At 46.2% G+C, this 25,273-nt stretch overlaps 1 protein-coding gene across 1 annotated transcript in view; it reads left to right on the top strand.

Moving 5' to 3' along the window:
- Window positions 1-13,142: 13,142 nt before the first annotated feature.
- The window catches only part of LOC112227828 (microtubule-associated protein 4), a 146,815-nt gene continuing 134,684 nt past the window's right edge, over window positions 13,143-25,273 (top strand). Inside the window, exon 1 of the mRNA XM_024392753.2 lies at window positions 13,143-13,267. The gene's annotated coding sequence lies outside the window, so the exon portion shown is untranslated. The remainder of the gene's footprint in view (window positions 13,268-25,273) is intronic.

The raw sequence follows: 25,273 nt of genomic DNA on the forward strand, positions 1-25,273 counted from the left end.
TTTGAAAACAAACTGGGCGTCTGCTATGTATGTCTGGGGCTTTATAGATTTTCTCTTTATATACTTTTAAGTCTCACCCACGTTGGAGTTTTCCACCATCCTCTCACAGTTAATGTGGTCAATGGACATGCTATTGAGACACATTCGCTAACAGCAGTGCAAGATCAATGGAATTGTCAGAGACATTTTGATAGAAAAGTGCTGAAATTATATTAAGGAATATTTAAGAATGAAGTATTAATTGTAAAGAAACTATTATTTAAAAAATATATATAAGTTAATGTTTATAGAAACCCATGTTTTATTTGTTTATTGTGACACCTGGTGGTTACCAGTAGTGCATCAGCAGGGTAGTATAAGGGTTTAATGGCAACATGGCCCAGTCACTAACAGTGAACCATGCAAACCGATGCTGGCACTAAGACGGCACTCAACAAGCTGGATAAGGCCATAAGCAAACAAGAAAATGCTCATCCGGGGGCAGCGCTCCTAGTGGCGAGGTACTTTATTACGGGGTAACTTAAATCCGCTTCACCTCATTTCTACCAGCATGTTAAATGTGCAACCACAGGAGAAAAAAAACTCTAGACCACCTTTACTCCACACAGAGACGCGTACAAAGCTCTCCCCGCCCTCCAGTTGGAAAATCTGACCATAACTCTATCCTCCTGATTCCTGCTTGTAAGCCAAAACTAAAGCAGGAAGTACCAGCGACTCGCTCAATAAGGAAGTGGTCAGATGACGCAGATGCTAAGCTACATAACTGTTTTACTAAGTTGACTGTGCCTTTAAACAGCTTGGAAAATTCCAGAAAATTATGTAATGGCTTCTGATAGGCTTATTGACATCATTTGAGTCAATTGGAGGTGTACCTGTGGATGTATTTCAAGGCCTACCTTCAAACTCAGTGCCTCTTTGCTTGATATCAGGGGAAAATCTAAAGACATGTATATTTCCCTAAGAAATCAGCCAAGACCTCAGCAAAAAAATTGTAGACCTCCACAAATCTGGTTCATCCTTGGGAGCAATTTCCAAACATCTGAAGGTACCACGTTCATCTGCACAAACAATAGTACGCAAGTATAAACACCATGGGACCACGCAGCCGTCATACCGCTCAGAAAGGAGACACGGTCTGTTTTCTAGTGACAAACGTACTTTTGTGCAAAAGGTGCAGATCAATCCCAGAACAGCAGGAAAGGACCTTGTGAAGATGCTGGAGGAAACCGGTACAAAAGTATCTATATCCACAGTAAAACAAGTTCTATATCGACATAACCTGAAAGGCCGCTCAGCAAGTAAGAAGCCACTACTCCAAAACGGCCATAAAAAAAAAACAGACTAGGGTTTGCACATGGGGACAAAGATCGTACTTTTTGGAGAAATGTCCTCTGGTCTGATGAAACAAAAATATTGTCACGCCCTGGTCAAAGTATTTTGTGTTTATCTTTATGTATTTGGTCAGGCCAGGGTGTGGCATGGGGTTTTTGTAATTGTGGTGTGTTTGTCTTGGGGTTTTGGTGGTGGTATTGGGATTGTAGCTTAGTGGGTTATCTAGCAAAGTCTATGGCTGTCTGGAGTGGTTCTCAATCAGAGGCAGGTGCTTATCGTTGTCTCTGATTGGGAACCATATTTAGGCAGCCATATTCTTTGAGTTTGTCGTGGGTGATTGTCCTTAGTGTCCTATGTGTACTCTCAGTTAGTTTGCACTAGATAGGCTGTTTCGGTTTCGATTACGTTTGTTGTTTTGTGTAGTGTTCGTGTTTCTTTGTTTGATTAAACATGAATCTCAATCGACACGCTGCAGTTTGGTCCGACTCTCCTTCATCACCACTAGAAAACCGTTACAGAATCACCCACCACCAACGGACCAAGCAGCGTGTCAACAGGCAGGAGCAGCAGGAGAGGCAACAGGTGCAGCAGGAGAGGAGACAACAGGAGCAGCCCAAAGAGGAGTACAGTATGGACTATACTTCTTGGGAGGAGATAGACAGGTGGGCGGTCGACCCAGGGAGAGTGCCGGAGCCCGCCTGGGATTCGATGGAGCAGTGCGCGGAAGGTTATCGGAGAATGAGGTTGGCGAAGCAAGCACGGCGGCGCGGACGGAAGCCCAAGAGTCAGCCCCAAAAATGTATTGGGGGGGGGCTCACAGGGAGTATGGCTATGCCAGGTAGGAGACCTGTGCAAACTTCCTGTGGTTACCGGGGGGCTAGAGAGACCGGGCAGGCACCGTGTTATGCAATGGTGGGCACGGTGTCCCCAGTGCGGGTGCATAGCCCGGTGCGGTATATTCCAGCTCTTCGTATTGGCCGGGCTAGAGTGGGCATCGAGCCAGGTAAGGTTGGGCAGGCTCGGTGCTCAAGAGCTCCAGTGCGCCTGCACGGTCCGGTCTATCCAGTACCACCTCCACACCCCAGCCCTCCGGTAGCAGCTCCCCGCACCAGGCTTCCTGTGCGTGTCCTCGGTCCAGTACCACCAGTACCAGCACCACGCATCAGGCCTACAGTGCGCCTCGCCTCTCCAGCGCTGTCGGAGCCTTTCTCCTCTCCTGCACTGCCGGAGTCTCCCGCCTATCTAGCGCTGTTAGAGCTTTCCTCATCTCCAGCGCTGCCGGAGTCTCCCGCCTGTTCAGCGCAGCCAGAGCCTTCCTCCGACACAGCGCTGCAGGAGTCTCCCGCCTGTTCAGCGCAGCCAGAGCCTTCCTCCTCTACAGCGCTGCCGGAGTCTCCTGCCTGTTCAGCGCAGCCAGAGCTGCCAGTCTGCATGAAGCAGCCAGAGCTGTCAGTCTGCATGAAGCAGCCAGTCTGCATGGAGCAGCCAGAGCTGTCAGTCTGCATGGAGCAGCCAGAGCTGTCAGTCTACATGAAGCAGCCCGAGCTGCCAGTCTGCATGAAGCAGCCAGTCTACATGGAGCAGCCAGAGATGTCAGTCTGCATGAAGCAGCCAGAGCTGTCAGTCTGCATAGAGCAGCCAGTTTGCATGGAGCTGCCAGTCTGCAAGGAGCTGCCAGTCTGCAAGGAGATGTCAGTCTGCAAGGAGCTGTCAGTCTGCAAGGAGCTGTCAGTCTGCAAGGAGCTGTCAGTCTGCACGGAGCTGTCAGTCTGCAATGAGCTGTCAGTCTGCAAGGAGCTGTCAGTCTGTAAGGAGCTGCCAGTCTGCAAGGAGCTGCCAGTCAGCACGGAGCCGCCAGAGCGGTCAGTCTGTAAGAAGCCGCCAGAGCTGTCAGCCTATATGGAGCAGCTAGTGCCGCCAGTCTGCCCAGCACCGCCAGTGCCCCCAGTCTGCCCAGCGTCGCCAGTCTGCCCAGCGAAGCCAGTCTGCCCAGCATCGCCAGTCTGCCCAGCGCCGTCAGTCTGCCCAGCATCGTCAGTCGGCCCAGCACCGCCAGTCTGCCCAGCACCGCCAGTCTGCCCAGCGTCGCCAGTCTGCCCAGCGTCGCCAGTCTGCCCAGCGTCGCCAGTCTGCCCAGCGTCGCCAGTCTGCCCAGCGTCGCCAGTCTGCCCAGCATCGCCAGTCTGCCCAGCGCCGTCAGTCTGCCCAGCATCGCCAGTCGGCCCAGCACCGCCAGTCTGCCCAGCACCGCCGGTCTGCCCAGCACCGCCGGTCTGCCCAGCGTCGCCGGTCTGCCCAGCGCCGCCAGTCTGCCCAGCATCGCCAGTCTGCCCAGCGCCGCCAGTCTGCCTAGCGCCGCCAGTCTGCCCAGCACCGCCAGTCTGCCCAGCGTCGCCAGTCTGCCCAGCGTCGCCAGTCTGCCCAGCGTCGCCAGTCTGCCCAGCGTCGCCAGTCTGCCCAGCATCGCCAGTCTGCCCAGCGCCGTCAGTCTGCCCAGCATCGTCAGTCGGCCCAGCACCGCCGGTCTGCCCAGCACCGCCGGTCTGCCCAGCGCCGCCGGTCTGCCCAGCGTCGCCGGTCTGCCCAGCGTCGCCGGTCTGCCCAGCGTCGCCGGTCTGCCCAGCGCCGCCAGATCTGCCAGTCAGCCAGACTCTTCCAGATCTGCCAGTCAACCAGACTCTTCCAGATCTGCCAGTCAACCAGACTCTTCCAGATCTGCCAGTCAACCAGACTCTTCCAGATCTGCCAGTCAACCAGACTCTTCCAGATCTGCCAGTCAACCAGACTCTTCCAGATCTGCCAGTCAACCAGACTCTTCCAGATCTGCCAGTCAACCAGACTCTTCCAGATCTGCCAGTCAACCAGACTCTTCCAGATCTGCCAGTCAACCAGACTCTTCCAGATCTGCCAGTCAGCCAGGATCTGCCAGTCAGCCAGCCAGGATCTGGTAGATCTATCTACCTGCCTGAGCTTCCTCTCACTCCTGAGCTTCCTCTCACTCCTGAGCTTTCTCTCACTCCCAAGCTTCCCCTCAGTCCCGAGCTGCCTCAGTCCCGAGCTGTCCTTCAGTCCCGATCTGCTCCTCAGTCCAGTGGGGTTCTGGGTGAGGACTACTAGGCCATGGTCGGCGGCAAGGGTGGACTATCCAGGGACGAAAGGAGAGGGGACGAAGACATTAACTGAGTGGGGTCCACGTCCCGCGCCGGAGCCGCCACCATGGACAGACACCCACCCGGACCCTCCCTATTGTTTTGAGGTGCGTTCGGGAGTCCGCACCTTAGGGGGGGGGTTCTGTCACGCCCTGGTCAAAGTATTTTGTGTTTATCTTTATGTATTTGGTCAGGCCAGGGTGTGGCATGGGGTTTTTGTAATTGTGGTGTGTTTGTCTTGGGGTTTTGGTGGTGGTATTGGGATTGTAGCTTAGTGGGTTATCTAGCAAAGTCTATGGCTGTCTGGAGTGGTTCTCAATCAGAGGCAGGTGCTTATCGTTGTCTCTGATTGGGAACCATATTTAGGCAGCCATATTCTTTGAGTTTGTCGTGGGTGATTGTCCTTAGTGTCCTATGTGTACTCTCGGTTAGTTTGCACTAGATAGGCTGTTTCGGTTTCGATTACGTTTATTGTTTTGTGTAGTGTTCGTGTTTCTTTGTTTGATTAAACATGAATCTCAATCGACACGCTGCAGTTTGGTCCGACTCTCCTTCATCACCACTAGAAAACCGTTACAAATATAACTGTTTGGCCATAATGACCATCGTTATGTTTGGAGGAAAAAGGGGGAGGCTTGCAAACCGAAGAACACCATCCCAACTCTGAAGCACAGGGGTGGCAGCATCATGTTGTGGGGGTGCTTTGCTGCAGGAGGGACTGGTGCACTTCACAAAATAGATGGCATCATGAGGTAGGAAAATTATGTGGATATATTGAAGACACATCTCAAGACGTCAGTCAGGAAGTTAAAGCTTGGTCACAAATGGGTCTTCCAAATGGACAATGACCCCAAGCAAACTTCCAAAGTTGTGGCAAAATGGCTTAAGGACAACAGAGTCGAGGTATTGGAGTGGCCATCACAAAGCCCTGACCTCAAACCTATAGAAAATTGTGGACAGAACTGAAAACACATGTGCAATCAAGGAGGCCTACAAACTTGACTCAGTTATCAAATCAAATTTATTTGTCACATACACATGGTTAGCAGATGTTAATGTGAGTGTAGTGAAATGCTTGTGCTTCTAGTTCCGACAATGCAGTAATAACCAACGAGTAATCTCGTTGGTGATGGTACAGAACGGCATAGGCAAGATGCAGTAGATGGTATCGAGTACAGTATACACATATGTGATGAGTAATGTAGGGTATGATGTAAACAAAGTGGCATAGTTTAAAGTGCCTAGTGATACATGTATTACATAAAGATGCAGTAGATGATATAGGGTACAGTATATACATATGAGATGAGTAATGTAGGGTAACATTATATTAAGTAGGATTGTTTAAAGTGGCTAGTGATATATTTTACATCAATTTCCATTATTAAAGTGGCTGGAGTTGAGTCAGTATGTTGGCAGCAGCCACTCAATGTTAGTGATGGCTGTTTAACAGTCTGATGGCCTTGAGATAGAAGCTGTTTTTCAGTCTCTCGGTCCCTGCTATGATGCACCTGTACTGACCTCGCCTTCTGGATGATAGCGGGGTGAACAGGCAGTTGCGCGGGTGGTTGTTGTCCTTGATGATCTTGATGGCCTTCATGTGACATCGGGTGATGTAGGTGTCCTGGAGGGTAGGTAGTTTGCCCCCGGTGATGCGTTGTGCAGACCTCACTACCCTCTGGAGAGCCTTACGGTTGTGGGCGGAACAGTTGCCGTACCAGGCGGTGATACAGCCCGACAGGATGCTCTCGATTGTGCATCTGTAGAACTTTGTGAGTGCTTTTGGTGACAAGCCAAATTTCTTCAGCCTCCTGAGGTTGAAGAGGCAGTTACACCAGCTCTGTCAGGAGGAATGGGACAAAATTCACCCAACCTATTGTGGGAAGCTTGTGGAAGGCTATCCAAAAGGTTTGACCCAAGTTAAGCAATTTAAAGGCAATGCTACCAATTACTATTGTTTGTAACGATGAACGTGGAACCTTCAGGCATTTGGAAATTGTTCCCAAGCATGAACCAGGCTTGTGGAGGTCAATATTTTTTTTCCTGAGGTCTTGGTTGATTTTCTGGGATTTTCCCATGATGTCAAGCAAAGAGACACTGAGTTTGAAGGTAGGCCTTTAAATACATCCACAGGTACACCTCCAATTTACTCATTTTTTTGTCAATTTGCCTATCAGAAGCTTCTAAAGCCATGACATCATTTTCTGGAATTTTCCAAGCTGTTTAAAGGCACAGTCAACTTAGTGTATGTAAACTTCTGACCCACTGGAATTGTGATACAGTGAATTATAAGTTAAATAATCTGTCTGTAAACAATTGTTGGAAAAATTACTTGTGTCATGCACAACGTAGATGTCCTAACCGACTTGCCAAAACTATAGTTTGTTAACAAGAAATTTGCGGAGTGGTTGAAAAACTAGTTTTAATGACTTCCGACTTCAACTGTAGCAAGCTACATAGGCTAACAAACATAAACGTTCTACTAGCCTACTTCATTACATGCATAATATTATACTCATAAAGAGATGACGTAGCTGCATACCTTGATCTTTTGCACGTTTCTCCTCTTCTTTCCTCTTTCCTAAACTGGCCACATGATGGCTTAGACATTTTCTTATCTATTTGTGTTGATTTGGCACTCGAGCAGCAATACATTACCCAGCCCTCAACACTGTCAACCAGGAGTCAAGACTAAACCAATTCACCTTGGTGGTGTGCAGACTGGTTTTATATTATTCTTAATGATTTCACACAAACCAGAAAAAAATGCAACAATATGTCTTTGAAACTATACACTACCGTTCAAAAGTTTGGGGTCACTTAAAAATGTCATTGTTTTTGAAAGAAAATATCAAATTTGTCCATTAAAATAACATCAAATTATTCAGAAATATAGTATATACATTGTTAATGTTGTAAATAACTATTGTAGCTGGAAACGGCAGATTTGTTATGGAATATCTACATAAGTGTACAGAGGCCCTTCATCAGCAACCATCTCTCCTGTGTTCCAATGGCACGTTGTGTTAGCTAATCCAAGTTTATCATTTTAAAAGGCTAATTGATCGTTAGAAAATCCTTTTGCAATTATGTTTGCACAGCTAAAAACTGTTGTCCTGATTAAAGAAGCAATAAAACTGGCCTTCTTTAACCTAGTTGAGTATCTGGAACATCAGCATTTGTGGGATCGATGACAGGCTCAAAATGACCAGAACTTTCTTCTGAAACTTGTCAGACTTGTTCGGAGAAATTAAGGCTATTCCATGCGAGACATTTCCAAGAAACTGAAGATCTTGTACAACGTTGTGTACTACTCCCTTCACAGAACAGCGCAAACTGGCTCAAACCAGAATAGAAAGAGGAGTGGGAGGCCCCGGTGCCAATCCGTAGCACTCACGTCTGTAGCCATGAAGTGCTTTGAAGGGCTGGTCATGGCTCACATCAACACCATTATCCCAGAAACCCTAGACCAACTCCAATTTGCATACCACCCCAACAGATCCACAGATGATACAATCTCTGTTGCACTCCACACTGCCCTTTCCCACCTGGACAAAAGGAACACTTACGTGAGAATGCTATTCATTGACTACAGCTCAGCGTTCAACACCATAGTGCCTTCAAAGCTCATCACTAAGCTAAGGACCCTGGGACTAAACACCTCCCTCTGCAACTGGATCCTGGACTTCCTGACGAGCCGGCCCCAGGTGGTGAGGGTAGGTAACAACACATCTGCCACGCTAATCCTCAACTCGGGGGCCCCCTCAGGGGTGCATGCTTAGTCCCCTCCTGTACTCCCTGTTCACCCATGACTGCATGGCCAAGCACGACTCCAACGCTATCATTAAGTTTGCCGACGACACAACAGTGGTAGGCCTGAGCATCGGCAACTATGAGACAACCTATAGGGAGGAGGTCAGAGACCTGGCAGTGTGGTGCCAGGATAACAACCTCTCCCTCAATGTGATCAAGACAAAGGAGATGATTGTGGACTACATGAAAAGGAGGACTGAGCACGCCCCCATTCTCATCGACGGGGCTGTAGTGGAGCAGGTTGAGCGCTTCCAAGTTCCTTGTTGTCCACATCACCAACAAACTAACATGGTACAAACACACCAAGACAGATGTGAAGAGGGCACGACAACGCCTATTCCCCCTCAGGAAACTGAAAAGATTTGGGCACGGGTCCTCAGATCCTCAAAAAAGTTCTACAGCTGCACCATTGAGAGCATCATGACTGGTTGCATCACTGCCTGGTATGGCAACTGCTCAGCCTCCGATCGCAAAGCACTACAGAGTGTGATGCGTACGCCCCAGTACATCACTGGGGCCAAGCTTTTTGACATCCAGGACCTATTACTAGGTGGTGTCAGAGGAAGGCCCAAAAAACTGTCAAAGACTCCAGTCACCCAAGTCATAGACTGTTCTCTCTGCTACCACATGGCAAGCGGTACCAGAGGACCAAGTCTAGGACCACAAGGCTCCTTAACAGCCTCTACCCCCAAGGCATAAGACTGCAGAGCAATTAATCAAATGCCCACCCGAACAATTTACATTGACCCCCCCCCACTTTGTTTTTACAGTGCTGCTACTCGCTGTTTATTATCTATGCATAGACACTTTACATATTACCTCGACTAACCTGTACCCCCGCACATTGAATCGGTACCGGTATCCCCTGTATATAGCCTTGTTATTGTTATGTAATTTTACTTTTAGATTATTTTTTTTAACTTTAGTTTATTTAGTCTATTTCTTAACTCTATTTCTTGAACTGCATTGTTGGTCTAGGGCTTATAAGCACTTCACGGTAAGGTCTACCGGATGTATGCGGCGCATGTAACACATACAATTTGATTTGATTGTCTTGCGCCAAGCTGCGATTTAACGTTTTTTTTTTTATAAGATTATGTTTTGTTACTTTCACGAGGTTGGAGTAATAACATGTTCAGCTACTTAAGACATTGGCTCGAATCCAGTGGGGGAAAAAGTGCCCAATTGTCATACTTCAGTAACCAGTAAAATCCTACTTGAGTAAAAGTCTAAAAGTATTTGGTTTTAAATATACTTAAGTATCAAAAGTAAAAGTATAAATACTTTCAAATTCCTTATATTAAGAAAACCAGCCACCATTTTCTTGTTTTTTTTTTAAATTTATGGATAAATTAAATCATTCAACATGCAGTGAGTACTTTTGTTGTCAGAGAAAATATATAGAGTACAAAGTACATAATTTTCATTAGGAATGTAGTGAAGTTAAAGTATAAAGTTCTCAAAAATAGAAATAGTAAAGTACAGATGAGATACCTAAAATAGTTTTTACTTAGGTTATACTTTCAAGTATTTTTAATTAAGTATTTTACATCACTGCTCGAATCTACGATGTGCCTTTAGATTTCAAGAAAATGAACTAAGGAATCATTTTTCACTTCTCACATTTACTTCCCAAACCCGTTTGGTCTGCTTCGCTAAGCGTTGGGCCTCTGGGTTTAGAAACACTCTGGTGCCATTGCGGCCATCTCCATTTTGAAGTAGTCCATTTTCTTCATCTACTACTTCTATGAGATGTTAAACAAACCAAAAGGGTCCACCTGGAGTGTGTTGTTTGAACAGGTATAAAGCCAAGGTTGGTGATTTCTGCCACCTGCAGTTATGGAATGTTTGCTAATGAGTATAATTTTTATTTATTTTAATTTTATTTTATTTAACCTTTATTTAACCAGGAAGGGCTCATTGAGATTAAAATCTATTTTTCAAGAGCGCCCTGGCCAAGATAGGCAGCAACAAGTCATTACAAAACAGTTACAGACAGACAACATGAAAAACGACAAGTAATCTAGTAAAAAACATTGAATTCACAAGAGTATAAAACAGCAAATTAAAAACATTGACAGGTCAGGGAATCAGCCTCAAAATTCTTCATCAGTGATTTAAAAACACCAATTGGCAATCGGGACAAGTTCTTCCCGTTTAAAAGTATTTTGTAAGATGTTCCAAGACGATGGCGCAGAGTACATAAAAGGCCTTTTACCAAATTCAGTTTGGACATTTGGAACAGTTAGCAGGATAAAGTCCAGCGAACGAAGAGAGTACCCACCACACCTCTGAAAAATAAAAATGCACAAATAAAAAGGTAGTAAACCCAAAATGGCTTTGTAAATAAAAGTATCCCAGTGACTGAGCCTACGAGTGACTAGAGAAGGCCAGCCAACCCTGGTATACAAAGTGCAGTGGTGCATAAGGGTTTTTCAGTTTAAAATAAATCTCAGTGCCATGGTAAAGAGTGTCAATTGATCTCAAACACTGAGCAGAAGCATTCATATATAAAATATCCCCATAGTCTAGTAAAGGTGTAAATGTAGCTGATACTAGCCTCCTTCTGGCTTCAAAAGAAAAACAGGCCTTATTCCTAAAATAAAATCCCAATTTCAGCTTCAATTTTTTTGTAAGTTGTTGAATATGCAATTTGAAAGAGAAGCCGTCATCAATTAAAATTCCAAGATATTTATATGAGGTTACAACCTCAATCTCCTTGCCCTGACAGGTAGTAATAGGTGAAAGGTTCAGAGGTCTATTTCTTGCTTTAGAAAACACCATTAGTTTAGTTTTATCAGTATTGAGGATAAGCTTCAATTGACACAAGGTATGTTGAACAGTATAAAAAGCAGTTAGCATGTTCTGGAAAGCTTTTGTAAGAGACGAGGCACAACAGTAAATAATAGTATCATCAGCATAAAAATGAAGTTGTGCATTTTGGACATTTTTGTCTAAATAATTTATATAAATAGTGAATAAGAGAGGACCAAGTACAGAGCCTTAGGGCACACCATTCAAGACAGACAATTTAACAGACATAAGCCCATCAAATTGATTGTACTGAGTTCAATCAGACAGATAGTTAACAAACCATGCAACTGCATGCTCCGAAAGACCTACACTCGACAATCTCTGCCTTAGTATAGCATGATCAACTGTATCAAAAGCCTTAGAGAGATCAATAAAAAGTGAGACACAGTGTTGTTTTATGTCAATGGCTTCAGTGATATCATTTAAAACCTTCATGGCTGCTGTAATTGTGCTATGCTTCTTCCTGAAGCCCGATTGGTACATTGATAAAATAGAGTTAGTAAATAAAAACTCTTCTAGCTGTTCACTTACAAGGGTTTCAAGTATTTTCAACAGAGGTGACAGCTTTGAGAAAAAAGCATCAAGTGGCTAATCCCTCCTGATGACCTGGATGGAATTATGTGATCCTTTCCAAACCCATAGGAAGTACCACCTCTATCTATCGCTATGCGTCCACCACTGAAAGGTGAGCTTTTGGCCATGCGATGGCGACATTGTATAATTTAATGCAAAAGGGTTGAAACAGTAACTGAAATTGTTTCCAAACTCGGTGATACAATGTTAATGAGTGGTTACAGTTAAACACTGAAACATTACTTTTTTTTACAAAGTAATGCAGTACCTTAGTGTCAGGGTAAGTTATGGTACTTGTCTATGCATTTTTGGAATCATGTCTCATAGCATTAACTGCCATTTACAATATTTCTACAGTTTATAAAGGATATTATGATTCGGTAATTCCAACAGCCAACACTGCTCATTAAATCGAATAATAAGATTAGGCCTATGCTATAGCCTCGCAAGCCCATAGGCCTGATGAATAATGCACTTTTTTATGCATTCGAATTTAAAACCTGCATCTTCACAACACACAATTGGCTTGTTTGAGTGGTAAGGCTGATAAAGCAACCAACTGCAGATGAAAGTCGAGGAGTGAATTCGGGGAGGTGCATCTACGACAGCCAAAAGTCGGAACAATGATTTGGTTTTCCAACAAGCATGGCTCAATGCAACATGGTAATGTTGCCATTGTTTATACGTTTCTTTGAAATGTTGAAATAAACATGTCTCCAACCTCCAAATCACACACTGTAAATATACGTGCGTAGGCTTACATTGTACTATTAATTGGAGATAGACTCAAATATTACATTCACTTGTACACTGTTTAGATATGAATTGCGGGCAAGTTACTTCCTGTTTCAGTAACGTCTTTGGTCACGTTCGCGGCAATCAAACAAAAACACGAATGATTGGTTGACAATTAGTGCCTCCCACAATGCAGGCGATGGCTGCAAGTTGCAGCTAGTGAGGAGCAACTACATAAAATTGCAGTTGAAACTTCATGACCTTCGATCATAGGGTTGTTGTAAAGATAATGTAGTCGACATGTCGGCGCAAGTCAGATTTTCTTTTACCCCCATAATGCAATACAATTTGAAAGGCAGTGACCACCGACTTGATAAAAGTGATCCGTTCTAACGCGCCCAATGCGATTGATATATGATCTAGCAATGTGGACTGTCCGCCAGCGACATCCTGACGTTTTAGTCAAGTTGCGTGATACTCTTCAATGGCTGTTCTTCTTATGGTTGCCTATTGGGCCAATATAGTCCCGTAAAAGGCGTGAAACTTACTCATTGTACGTTCTGGTTGTCGATCAAAGTAAATTACAGTGCCGAAGGAAACCATCAGGGCGTTCGCTTGTAAAATACAAAGCTGTGATTGGAGGTAGCGTCTGTCAAAAGGACAATTTCGCCATTATCATTGGATAAAATTTCAGTCAGTTGGTATTTTGGGATTTTGATTGGAGGAATCTGTCTGTAGGCGGTAATGTTACCCTGCGGTCACTGAAGCGCAGTACGGGAGGGCGGATCATCATCGTGGTGGCAGCTACACTCGGAGACTCCCGACAAACTGTCAAAAATATTCAGCAAACGGTGAGTCAACTCAAAATAAACTCATCCTTTTATTGGGCAAATCGTCTAGGAACCTCGGGTTACGGCTATCATGTTGTTCTGATATGGTTTGTTTATTTATCAGTGAAGAAGGGACGGTGATTTTGGATGAGAAATACGCACGTTACGCATCATAGCAAGAAGTGCATGGGTGAAGTCGCAGTGTCACACCCGAGTGTCACAGCGCAGGAGCTATGGCTGTTCGCAAAGTTATGCAAGCTTGACTGTGTGTGTGTGTGTGTGTGTGTGTGTGTGTGTGTGTGTGTGTGTGTGTGTGTGTGTGTGTGTGTGTGGCCATAACGTCATTCAATTAGGGCTAAGCAACTGCGCACATGGTTCCTATTGGTATAAGCCTTTATAAAGTGCAATTCCTAATGTTAAGGGGGTGTTTTTTGTTTGTTTGGGGGGCTTCAGCTCAGTCGGGACCTCCAGTTTAGTCGGGACCTCCAGTTTAGTCGGGACCTCCCGCAGAGCTTCTTCAAATCCGACTGTTGACAAATGTGAACTTTGAATACTCTGCAACATTGTGACATTTGGATCATTTCGATGTTACGGTTTTCTGTTTTGACTGTACAGCCGCAGTAAAATGTAGTTTTAATTTCCTATAAGGCTGGAATAGGCTACGTGTTATGCTCTGATTTAGTTAGCGAATTAAACTCAACGATTTATGATGGAGTTGAGCGGCGACTAGTGTAGGTTTTTATACGTTTTTATAAAGTTGTTATTTAAAAAACTAGCCCGCAATTACACAGAAAAATCTCGTGTTTAATTGCGGGCTTTTCTTTGGGTGTTGAAATCTGTAATTTACAAAAATAAAAACCCACACTAGTAGCCCGCTCAACTACATCATAAATCTTGGACTTGAGTTTATCGGCTATGATTTAGTGAATATAATCTCCAAAGCAACCTTCAGGGCTACTACACAGCAGCTGAGATATTGCACTGTAGCCAGAAAGCTGTTTATCTTGAACATGTGCTGTCTGCTTAGAGCAGTTATTGACAATTATATCTTTCACTGCCATGTGTTTCAAAGTGCAGTCTGTAGGCCTATCCATGAAAAGGAACATGTACCCTCTGCCAACTGGCCACCCCATTGCATCACATTACTGTAAACACTGAGTTACTTTCTCTCAGTGTTGGGCTGCCTATTTGATTTCTGTAGACTATTATCAGCCCTTAGGCCTCTTGTGCTGCCATACCTCCTAGATATTGATGATAGGAATGATAAGAGGAAGAGCAGAGAGAGGATTATTCTTGCTATTAGAGAGGAGTGTGGATCCTGCAGGAGATTACTGGACAATCTTCCCCAGATTACTACAGGCAGGAATCAGAGGTGGGTCTATCTAACCCAGCGGAGGCTTCATTACTGGCTATATTCTGTCTGATTGTCAAATGATATATTTTACCTTTAGAAACATGCAGGTGAGGGTAACACTATACATTAAGATTCTCTTATACCTATGAGTGATGCTGTAATTACTACAGTAATAAGGTTGTTGTTGTTAGTAATTATAGTGTCATTACAGAATAGCAACGTTAGAGCGGCAGGTAGCCTATCAGTTAGAGTGTTAGGCCAGTAGCCGACAAGGTGAAAAATCTGTCGATGTGCCCGTGAGCAAGGCGCTTAACTCTAATTTGCTCTAGGGTTGCTGTACTACTCTGGCTGACCCTGTAAAACAACACATTTCACTGCACCTATTCTGGTGTATGTGACAATAAAAAGCATATGTATCTTAATTGTGCATATGTTTACTCCCTTTCTTTGGTACCGCTGCAGTTAGACATTTCCAGCACGAATCCACACACTCCTATCAGGCCAAATGAGGTGGAGGCCTCATCTAATCTGCGTGTGTGTGGGTTTCCATGTCTTTGTCTCGTGGCCCATGCTAGCTTGTAGCATAGCTGAGCTAAGAGGGGAAGTATGTTAGGCTGTGGATTAATCATGCAGACATGTACTCGTTGATGTTTTCGTATCCCAAAGGATAACTTCTGGACTTGTGTCCTGACCTGGAATGGTTCCACTAGGATTACTGTGTCATATGTCAAACATGTCAAAATGAAAGTAGCCTATCTGGCCTGCCCTGGGTAAAAGTCTGCTAATCATTAGTGACCTTTGGTTAGGTCGTTAGAGGTTTGTATTGGTCAACCTAGTTTTTCCTCGTGTCAACTGTGTAGTTTCACGCATCCCCCTTCACCTAGTACAAGAATTCAAACAGTGGTGATTTCATTAACCGTGCTCACGTTGTTGTCAAAGAATTGTCGATATCTATTTGTGGTTGAAAGGTCCCATTTTATTGTACTATTTGGTCTCTGTGCCAGTGCATGTTAATGTAATGTCTCGTTCAGCTTCTAGCCGTCTAAACAGGAGCAGGCAACCTGGAAGCTACGAGGTCATCACTCCATGGAGGCGGCACAATAAAAAAGTGCTTTGGAATGGAATGTATTTATTCAGAAACACATCTAGTGGATTGTGGAAGCTTTGGTTTGGAATGTATTTATTCAGAAACACATCTAGTGGATTGTGGAAGCTTTGGTTTGGAATGCTACAGGGAGGAGACAGAGAGAGGAATCCTAAGATCACAGCGCACGTTCACTGCAAAAGGCAAAAGTGACAAGAAATGTTAGCTTTGGGGTGGAGAAACTAACCTTTTACGGTCGACAGTGTCTACATGCCTCATGAAGAAGAAAATCTAAAACACAAACAAAACTTTTGGGAAAATTCCTCGGGTGGATTTGTAATGTCATTACACTATCACAAGTTAGGTTTTTTTCTATATCGTGCCCTGCAAAGGGGATTGCTTCTCGGATACACATGGCATGACGTACTACACTCTCTGGAGTTAAAATGTAACAAAATAAGCCCCTAAAGCTCGACAGCACTGTTGGGAAACGTACCAAGTCCGTGTTAAAATGATCTACAACTGTCATTCTTTTTCAATTAGAAGTGAAAGGACTATCGAAATAAAATGAATCCTACCTCAATAGAGACCGATGTGCATAGTGTACAGTGACACCGATCATTAGATAAAATCCTTTTAGGCGAGCTCCAACTACGCGCATGGGACACATTTTCATTATGCACTAAAACCCTCACTTGTGTGCTTGGATTATTACACGAGCGGTTATTACAAAACAACTGAATTGAGGTTATCAGGAAGGGTACTAATTGATGAACGAGCATACTAGGTGAGAGGGGCCCCCAGTCTAGCTAGCAAGAGTGAATAGGAGAAACCAATTGAGTAGAACTAGCACTCTCAATTCCTCTCTACTCTCCCTCACTCTGCTAATCTGGTCTGATCTGTGTCTCCCATCCCTGTGGCTGCTGCTGCTCACCATGACCCTGCTAGCCTGGCCTGCATGACCCATCTGAAGTGGGACCCTTGGCAGCATGTGTTGCAGCAGAGATAGGAAGTCAAGCCACAGTAACTTTAGACCTAGAGAGGCCTGGTCAACCATAGATAGACAGGCCCTCTTAAAGAGCCTGTCAATGGAGTTTGGGTCTATGGGAAGCCTGGGAAATCAATCACCCATTTCTTCAGTATTTTCAAACGATGTAGTATTTTTGCCCCTCAATTAACCACCATTACAGCCATGATGGGAGTGGCTGTCCTCAGAGAGCATGCGTGATGCTGTGCGGTCCAGTAGGGGCACTACAGCTCACGCTAGGTCAGACAAAGGACAGGGATGGGTCAGGGCCTGTGATGGATATCAGGCGGTGTCAGTACAGTGAGGTAATGGTGACCAAACAGAGTGTGTAGGGCTTAGGGAGTTGGCGTGACTGTCTTCACTCCTGATCGCTGTATCACGGTGTGGTGTACCCCAGCCTCCTACCTCTGCCCCAAGCCACCGATCGTCATGACAACCAGGACACTGTCATTATTGCTGTTGGCCCAATCTGTAGTTGATCGGATCGATTATCCATAATGCAATTACAGCAGCCTTGTTTCTTATCCGTCCGGTCAGTCTGGCATCCGTGAGCAGGGATCGATACTAAGGTCGCCTGCTTTTATGGCCAATAACAGGACAGTTACCTGCGAATGTGAATATAACATAACATAAACTGTTATATACTGTTACATCTATCTATATGGACAGTTTATACCTATTGGGTAGTTTGAATAGTTTCACTTCTACAATCATGTGTGATAATAAGTTGACTTTTTTGTGGGCACATGCTCAAAGGCAACACATCATTGACAGGGTGAAGATGTTGTAAGCCTGATAGGACAGGACTGTGTCTCCCTTTTTAAAAGCATCAATCATTCACCCAATGGAACATCTCTGGCTTCATCTCTCCTAGCTCTGACTGTAAGTGTCTCATTGAGACGTCTGTGATAGTTTTGGACCCATTCCAGGGAGTCTAATGTGCTGGCAGAAGGGTTCTTGTATTTCCAGGGTGCCCCGAACAGGACTGGAGTTATACATTGTCTGCTGGCTGATTGGAAGAATATGGGTCTGGGATTGGAATGCATCAATGGTTTATCTCAATTATGCCAGGTTGTCATTTCTGAGAGGATCACGAAGAGTTGTTGGCGTTGTGTACAGCACCTCCCACATTTCTTCTCACCTTGAAGTAGGTTGTGTTAGTTGGTGGTCGGTCGTAGTTGTTACTTTTTCACACCTGGATAATAGCAAGAGGAAACAGTCCAAAGACGGCCATTTTACTTTGAGTTTTGTGTAATCACCAATACCGATTGGTGATTACTTAAGTGTTGTTTATGGTTGTGCCAGTTTGTGCTGTCTGAGCTTGTCCAGTATCGCTGTGGACAAGTTTCACCCATTCACAGCTTGTGTTTCTACATTAGCCTATCAAATCACCACCCTCTTTGCTTGTGTTTTCTGCCAGTTCAAGGCAACGCTCCTTCCCTCCATTTAGCAGTGCATCAACAGAAACCTTTCTAGTTTACATTAATTATGCATTCCTAGTCACTGGTCTTATCACGCCAATTGACCCATTATCAAACAGTACTATACTGTACAAAACTTTGCTTGGGATCTCTTAAAAATTCAAAGCTTAGACTGCCACATAGACATTTTAAGTGCAAGCACTTTTTATCAGTGAAAAACAACAGGAAGATAAGATGAAGGAGAATGGATAGAACAACTATGGATTGGAATGCTGGTGAGGTTAGAACGTAAGGATGGGAGGAGAAGGAGGTGGCTATATGGGACTTTACTTTGGATTAGTAAATGGAGGATAAACCGGCGAGCGATATCGTTCTGTGCTTTATTAAGTTGGTTGGCTTTCGGCCAAGTGGTCGTCCATAGTCGACCACGACTTTGAGATTGCGTGACAGCAGCGGGTGAATGAAGAATGGAGAGAAGGATGGAAAGAGGACAGAGGCAGCAAAGGGTTGGCGGGCGGTGTAATCCCCTGCAACAGGACAACGGAGGCAGCCGGGCCGCAGCTTGGCTTTAACTGTCAATCAGGCCTCCAGCAGAATTATAGCCACCGTGTCGCCTGGGACACATCCAACACCACCATTATCACCACACAGCTAGACACAGAGATAGATGGATGGAGAGAGAGGGAGAGAGAACCACTACCATTACCAAAGGTAATCATGGAGGAGGGAGGGGGGAGAGGAGAGAGAGAACCACTACCATTACCACTATTACCAAAGGTAATCATGGAGGAGGGAGAACCACTATTACCAAAGGGGAGAGGAGGAGAGAGAGAACCACTACCATTACCAAAGGTAATCATGGAGGAGGGAGGGGGAGAGGAGAGAGAGAACCACTACCATTACCACTATTACCAAAGGTAATCATGGAGGAGGGGGAGAGAGGAGAGAGAGAACCACTATTACCAAAGGTAATCATGGAGGAGGGAGGGGGGAGAGAGAGAGAACCACATGGAGGAGGAGAGAGGAGGAGAGAACTACATTATCAAAGGTAATCAGGTAATCATGGAGGAGGGGGGAGAGGAGAGAGAGAACCACCATTACCAAAGGTAATCATGGAGGAGGGAGGGGGAGAGGAGAGAGAGAACTACCATTACCAAAGGTAATCATGGAGGAGGGAGGGGGAGAGGAGAGAGAGAACCACTATTACCAAAGGTAATCATGGAGGAGGGGAGAGGGGAGAGGAGAGAACCACCATTACCAAAGGTAATCATGGAGGAGGGAGGGGGAGAGGAGAGAGAGGACCACCATTACCAAAGGTAATCATGGAGGAGGAGGGGGAGGAGAGAGAGAGAGGACCACCATTACCAAAGGTAATCATGGAGGAGGGGAGGGAGAGAGAGAGAACCACCATTACCAAAGGTAATCATGGAGGAGGGAGGGGGGGAGAGAGAACCACCATTACCAAAGGTAATCATGGAGGAGGGAGAGGAGAGAGAGAACCACCATTACCAAAGGTAATCATGGATGGAGGAGGGGGGGAGAGGAGAGAGGACTACCATTACCAAAGGTAATCATGGAGGAGGGAGGGGGGAGAGGAGAGAGAACCACCATTACCAAAGGTAATCATGGAGGAGGGAGAGAACCACCATTACCAAAGGTAATCATGGGGAGGAGAGAGAGAACCACCATTACCAAAGGTAATCATGGAGGAGGGAGGAGAGGAGAGAGAGGACTACCATTACCAAAGGTAATCATGGAGGAGGGAGGGGGAGAGGAGAGAGGACCACCATTACCAAAGGTAATCATGGAGGAGGGAGAGGGGGGAGGGGAGAGAGAGGACTACCATTACCAAAGGTAATCATGGAGGAGGGAGGGGGAGAGGAGAGAGAGGACTACCATTACCAAAGGTAATCATGGAGGAGGGAGAGGGGAGAGGAGAGAGAGGACTACCATTACCAAAGGTAATCATGGAGGAGGGGGGGAGAGAGAGGACTACCATTACCAAAGGTAATCATGGAGGAGGGAGAGGGGAGAGGAGAGAGAGAACCACCATTACCAAAGGTAATCATGGAGGAGGGAGAGGGGATGGGAGGAGAGAGAGGACTACCATTACCAAAGGTAATCATGGAGGAGGGGGGGGAGAGGAGAGAGAGGACTACCATTACCAAAGGTAATCATGGAGGAGGGAGAGAGAGGACCACCATTACCAAAGGGAGGGAGGGAGAGAGAGGACTACCATTACCAAAGGTAATCATGGAGGAGGGAGGGGGAGAGGAGAGAGAGGACTACCATTACCAAAGGTAATCATGGAGGAGGGAGGGGGGAGAGGAGAGAGAGGACTACCATTACCAAAGGTAATCATGGAGGAGGGGGGAGAGGAGAGAGAGAACTACCATTACCAAAGGTAATCATGGAGGAGGAGGGGGAGAGAGAGAGAGGACTACCATTACCAAAGGTAATCATGGAGGAGGGAGGGGGAGGAGGAGAGAGAACCACCATTACCAAAGGTAATCATGGAGGAGGGAGGGGGAGAGGAGAGAGAGGACTACCATTACCAAAGGTAATCATGGAGGAGGGAGGGGGGGAGAGGAGAGAGAGAACCACCATTACCAAAGGTAATCATGGATGAGGGGAGAGGTGAGAGAGAACCACCATTACCAAAGGTAATCATGGAGGAGGGGAGAGGTGAGAGAGAACCACCATTACCAAAGGTAATCATGGAGGAGGGAGGGGGAGGAGAGAGCTGCTTTGAGTACCGTTACTTGACTCTTTTGGAGAACTTCCTATTAGCCATTAATACTACAACATAGGACTGAGCTTTAGTTTATTTGTTCGCTAATGTTCCCTCAGACTTAGGCCAGGCTTAGTGTGTCTGCTACCTGTGTGTAAGTGTTTGTTTTGGGATTAGAATTGTCCTTTGTGTCTGTGCTGCTGTGCGTTCCATTGCGATGTGTCAAGCCTCGCTCTGCAACAATGGGCAGCATAGTTTCCAATCCTGGCAAACACAGACCCAGCGCTGTGTGTGTGTGTGTGTGTGTGTGTGTGTGTGTGTGTGTGTGTGTGTGTGTGTGTGTGTGCTTGAGCGTGAGCGAGAGAGAACCTACATGCACATAAACGTGGGAGGGAGACACAGGGAATTGGCACAGGGGAATTAATTCTCTGTCACTCTATCCCAACCCCAACCCTCACCCTCCCACACAGAGACTCAGACTGGCTTGTCAGACGAGAGAGAGGCCCAAGGAGGAGTGGAGAGGGGGATTGGCTAGTACAGGGTGTGGCAGTGGCTCCAGTACTTTTAGAGCAGAACTATGCTCTCTCTCTTTCTCCCTCCCCCCTCTTCCAGAGTACAACCTGATGGGCTACATCAGGGTCTGAATTACATCGAACAGAAATGTCCCTGAGTGCACTAATACCATTAGAGGGAGGACATAGCTACAACTCACAGGACCTCTCTCTCTTTTTATATATTGCATTCTTTCGCTCTCATGTCCTCCCTCCTTACTGGATATCTCTCTCTCTCTCATGTCCTCCCTCCTTACTGGATATCTCTCTCTCTCATGTCCTCCCTCCTTACTGGATATCTCTCTCTCTCTCATGTCCTCCCTCCTTACTGGATATCTCTCTCTCTCTCTCTCATGTCCTCCCTCCTTACTGGATATCTCTCTCTCTCTCTCATGTCCTCCCTCCTTACTGGATATCTCTCTCTCTCTCATGTTCTCCCTCCTTACTGGATATCTCTCTCTCTCTCATGTCCTCCCTCCTTACTGGATATCTCTCTCTCTCATGTCCTCCCTCCTTACTGGATATCTCTCTCTCTCTCATGTCCTCCCTCCTTACTGGATATCTCTCTCTCTCTCTCATGTCCTCCCTCCTTACTGGATATCTCTCTCTCTCATGTCCTCCCTCCTTACTGGATATCTCTCTCTCTCATGTCCTCCCTCCTTACTGGATATCTCTCTCTCTCTCATGTCCTCCCTCCTTACTGGATATCTCTCTCTCTCTCATGTCCTCCCTCCTTACTGGATATCTCTCTCTCTCATGTCCTCCCTCCTTACTGGATATCTCTCTCTCTCTCTCATGTCCTCCCTCCTTACTGGATATCTCTCTCTCATGTCCTCCTCCTTACTGGATATCTCTCTCTCTCATGTCCTCCCTCCTTACTGGATATCTCTCTCTCTCTCATGTCCTCCCTCCTTACTGGATATCTCTCTCGCTCTCATGTCCTCCCTCCTTACTGGATATCTCTCTCTCTCTCTCATGTCCTCCCTCCTTACTGGATATCTCTCTCTCTCTCATGTCCTCCCTCCTTACTGGATATCTCTCTCTCTCATGTCCTCCCTCCTTACTGGATATCTCTCTCGCTCTCATGTCCTCCCTCCTTACTGGATCTCTCTCTCGCTCTCATTTCCTCCCTCCTTACTGGATATCTCTCTCGCTCTCATGTCCTCCCTCCTTACTGGATCTCTCTCTCGCTCTCATGTCCTCCCTCCTTACTGGATCTCTCTCTCGCTCTCATTTCCTCCCTCCTTACTGGATATCTCTCTCTCTCTCATGTCCTCCCTCCTTACTGGATATCTCTCTCTCTCATGTCCTCCCTCCTTACTGGATCTCTCTCTCTCTCATGTCCTCCCTCCTTACTGGATATCTCTCTCGCTCTCATGTCCTCCCCCTTACTGGATATCTCTCTCGCTCTCATTTCCTCCCTCCTTACTGGATATCTCTCTCTCTCATGTCCTCCCTCCTTACTGGATATCTCTCTCTCTCTCTCATGTCCTCCCTCCTTACTGGATATCTCTCTCTCTCTCATGTCCTCCCTCCTTACTGGATATCTCTCTCTCTCATGTCCTCCCTCCTTACTGGATATCTCTCTCTCTCTCATGTCCTCCCTCCTTACTGGATATCTCTCTCTCTCTCATGTCCTCCCTCCTTACTGGATATCTCTCTCTCTCTCTCTCTCATGTCCTCCCTCCTTACTGGATATCTCTCTCTCTCTCTCTCTCTCTCTCATGTCCTCCCTCCTTACTGGATATCTCTCTCTCTCTCATGTCCTCCCTCCTTACTGGATATCTCTCTCTCTCATGTCCTCCCTCCTTACTGGATATCTCTCTCTCTCATGTCCTCCCTCCTTACTGGATATCTCTCTCTCTCTCTCTCATGTCCTCCCTCCTTACTGGATATCTCTCTCTCTCTCATGTCTCCCTCCTTACTGGATATCTCTCTCTCTCATGTCCTCCCTCCTTACTGGATATCTCTCTCTCTCTCAGGTCCTCCCTCCTTACTGGATATCTCTCTCGCTCTCATGTCCTCCCTCCTTACTGGATATCTCTCTCTCTCATGTCCTCCCTCCTTACTGGATATCTCTCTCTCTCTCTCATGTCCTCCCTCCTTACTGGATATCTCTCTCTCATGTCCTCCGTCCTTACTGGATATCTCTCTCTCTCATGTCCTCCCTCCTTACTGGATATCTCTCTCGCTCTCATGTCCTCCCTCCTTACTGGATATCTCTCTCTCTCTCATGTCCTCCCTCCTTACTGGATATCTCTCTCTCTCTCATGTCCTCCCTCCTTACTGGATATCTCTCTCTCTCTCATGTCCTCCCTCCTTACTGGATATCTCTCTCGCTCTCATGTCCTCCCTCCTTACTGGATATCTCTCTCTCTCTCATGTCCTCCCTCCTTACTGGATATCTCTCTCGCTCTCATGTCCTCCCTCCTTACTGGATATCTCTCTCGCTCTCATGTCCTCCCTCCTTACTGGATATCTCTCTCGCTCTCATGTCCTCCCTCCTTACTGGATATCTCTCTCTCTCATGTCCTCCCTCCTTACTGGATATCTCTCTCTCTCTCTCATGTCCTCCCTCCTTACTGGATATCTCTCTCTCTCATGTCCTCCTCCTTACTGGATATCTCTCTCTCTCTCATGTCCTCCCTCCTTACTGGATATCTCTCTCGCTCTCATGTCCTCCCTCCTTACTGGATATCTCTCTCGCTCTCATGTCCTCCCTCCTTACTGGATATCTCTCTCTCTCTCATGTCCTCCCTCCTTACTGGATATCTCTCTCTCTCATGTCCTCCCTCCTTACTGGATATCTCTCTCTCTCATGTCCTCCCTCTCTCTGGATATCTCTCTCTCTCATGTCCTCCCTCCTTACTGGATATCTCTCTCTCTCATGTCCTCCCTCCTTACTGGATATCTCTCTCTCTCATGTCCTCCCTCCTTACTGGATATCTCTCTCTCTCTCATGTCCTCCCTCCTTACTGGATATCTCTCTCTCTCTCATGTCCTCCCTCCTTACTGGATATCTCTCTCTCTCTCATGTCCTCCCTCCTTACTGGATATCTCTCTCTCTCTCATGTCCTCCCTCCTTACTGGATATCTCTCTCTCTCTCTCATGTCCTCCCTCCTTACTGGATATCTCTCTCTCTCTCATGTCCTCCCTCCTTACTGGATATCTCTCTCTCTCATGTCCTCCCTCCTTACTGGATATCTCTCTCTCTCTCATGTCCTCCCTCCTTACTGGATATCTCTCTCTCTCATGTCCTCCCTCCTTACTGGATATCTCTCTCTCTCATGTCCTCCCTCCTTACTGGATATCTCTCTCTCTCATGTCCTCCCTCCTTACTGGATATCTCTCTCTCTCTCATGTCCTCCCTCCTTACTGGATATCTCTCTCGCTCTCATGTCCTCCCTCCTTACTGGATATCTCTCTCTCTCATGTCCTCCCTCCTTACTGGATATCTCTCTCTCATGTCCTCCGTCCTTACTGGATATCTCTCTCTCTCATGTCCTCCCTCCTTACTGGATATCTCTCTCGCTCTCATGTCCTCCGTCCTTACTGGATATCTCTCTCTCTCTCATGTCCTCCCTCCTTACTGGATATCTCTCTCTCTCATGTCCTCCCTCCTTACTGGATATCTCTCTCTCTCTCATGTCCTCCCTCCTTACTGGATATCTCTCTCTCTCTCTCTCTCATGTCCTCCCTCCTTACTGGATATCTCTCTCTCTCATGTCCTCCCTCCTTACTGGATATCTCTCTCTCTCATGTCCTCCCTCCTTACTGGATATCTCTCTCTCTCATGTCCTCCCTCCTTACTGGATATCTCTCTCTCTCATGTCCTCCCTCCTTACTGGATATCTCTCT

This window comes from Oncorhynchus tshawytscha, linkage group LG29, assembly GCF_018296145.1.
Source record: "Oncorhynchus tshawytscha isolate Ot180627B linkage group LG29, Otsh_v2.0, whole genome shotgun sequence".
NCBI classification, from domain to species: Eukaryota; Metazoa; Chordata; class Actinopteri; order Salmoniformes; family Salmonidae; genus Oncorhynchus; species Oncorhynchus tshawytscha.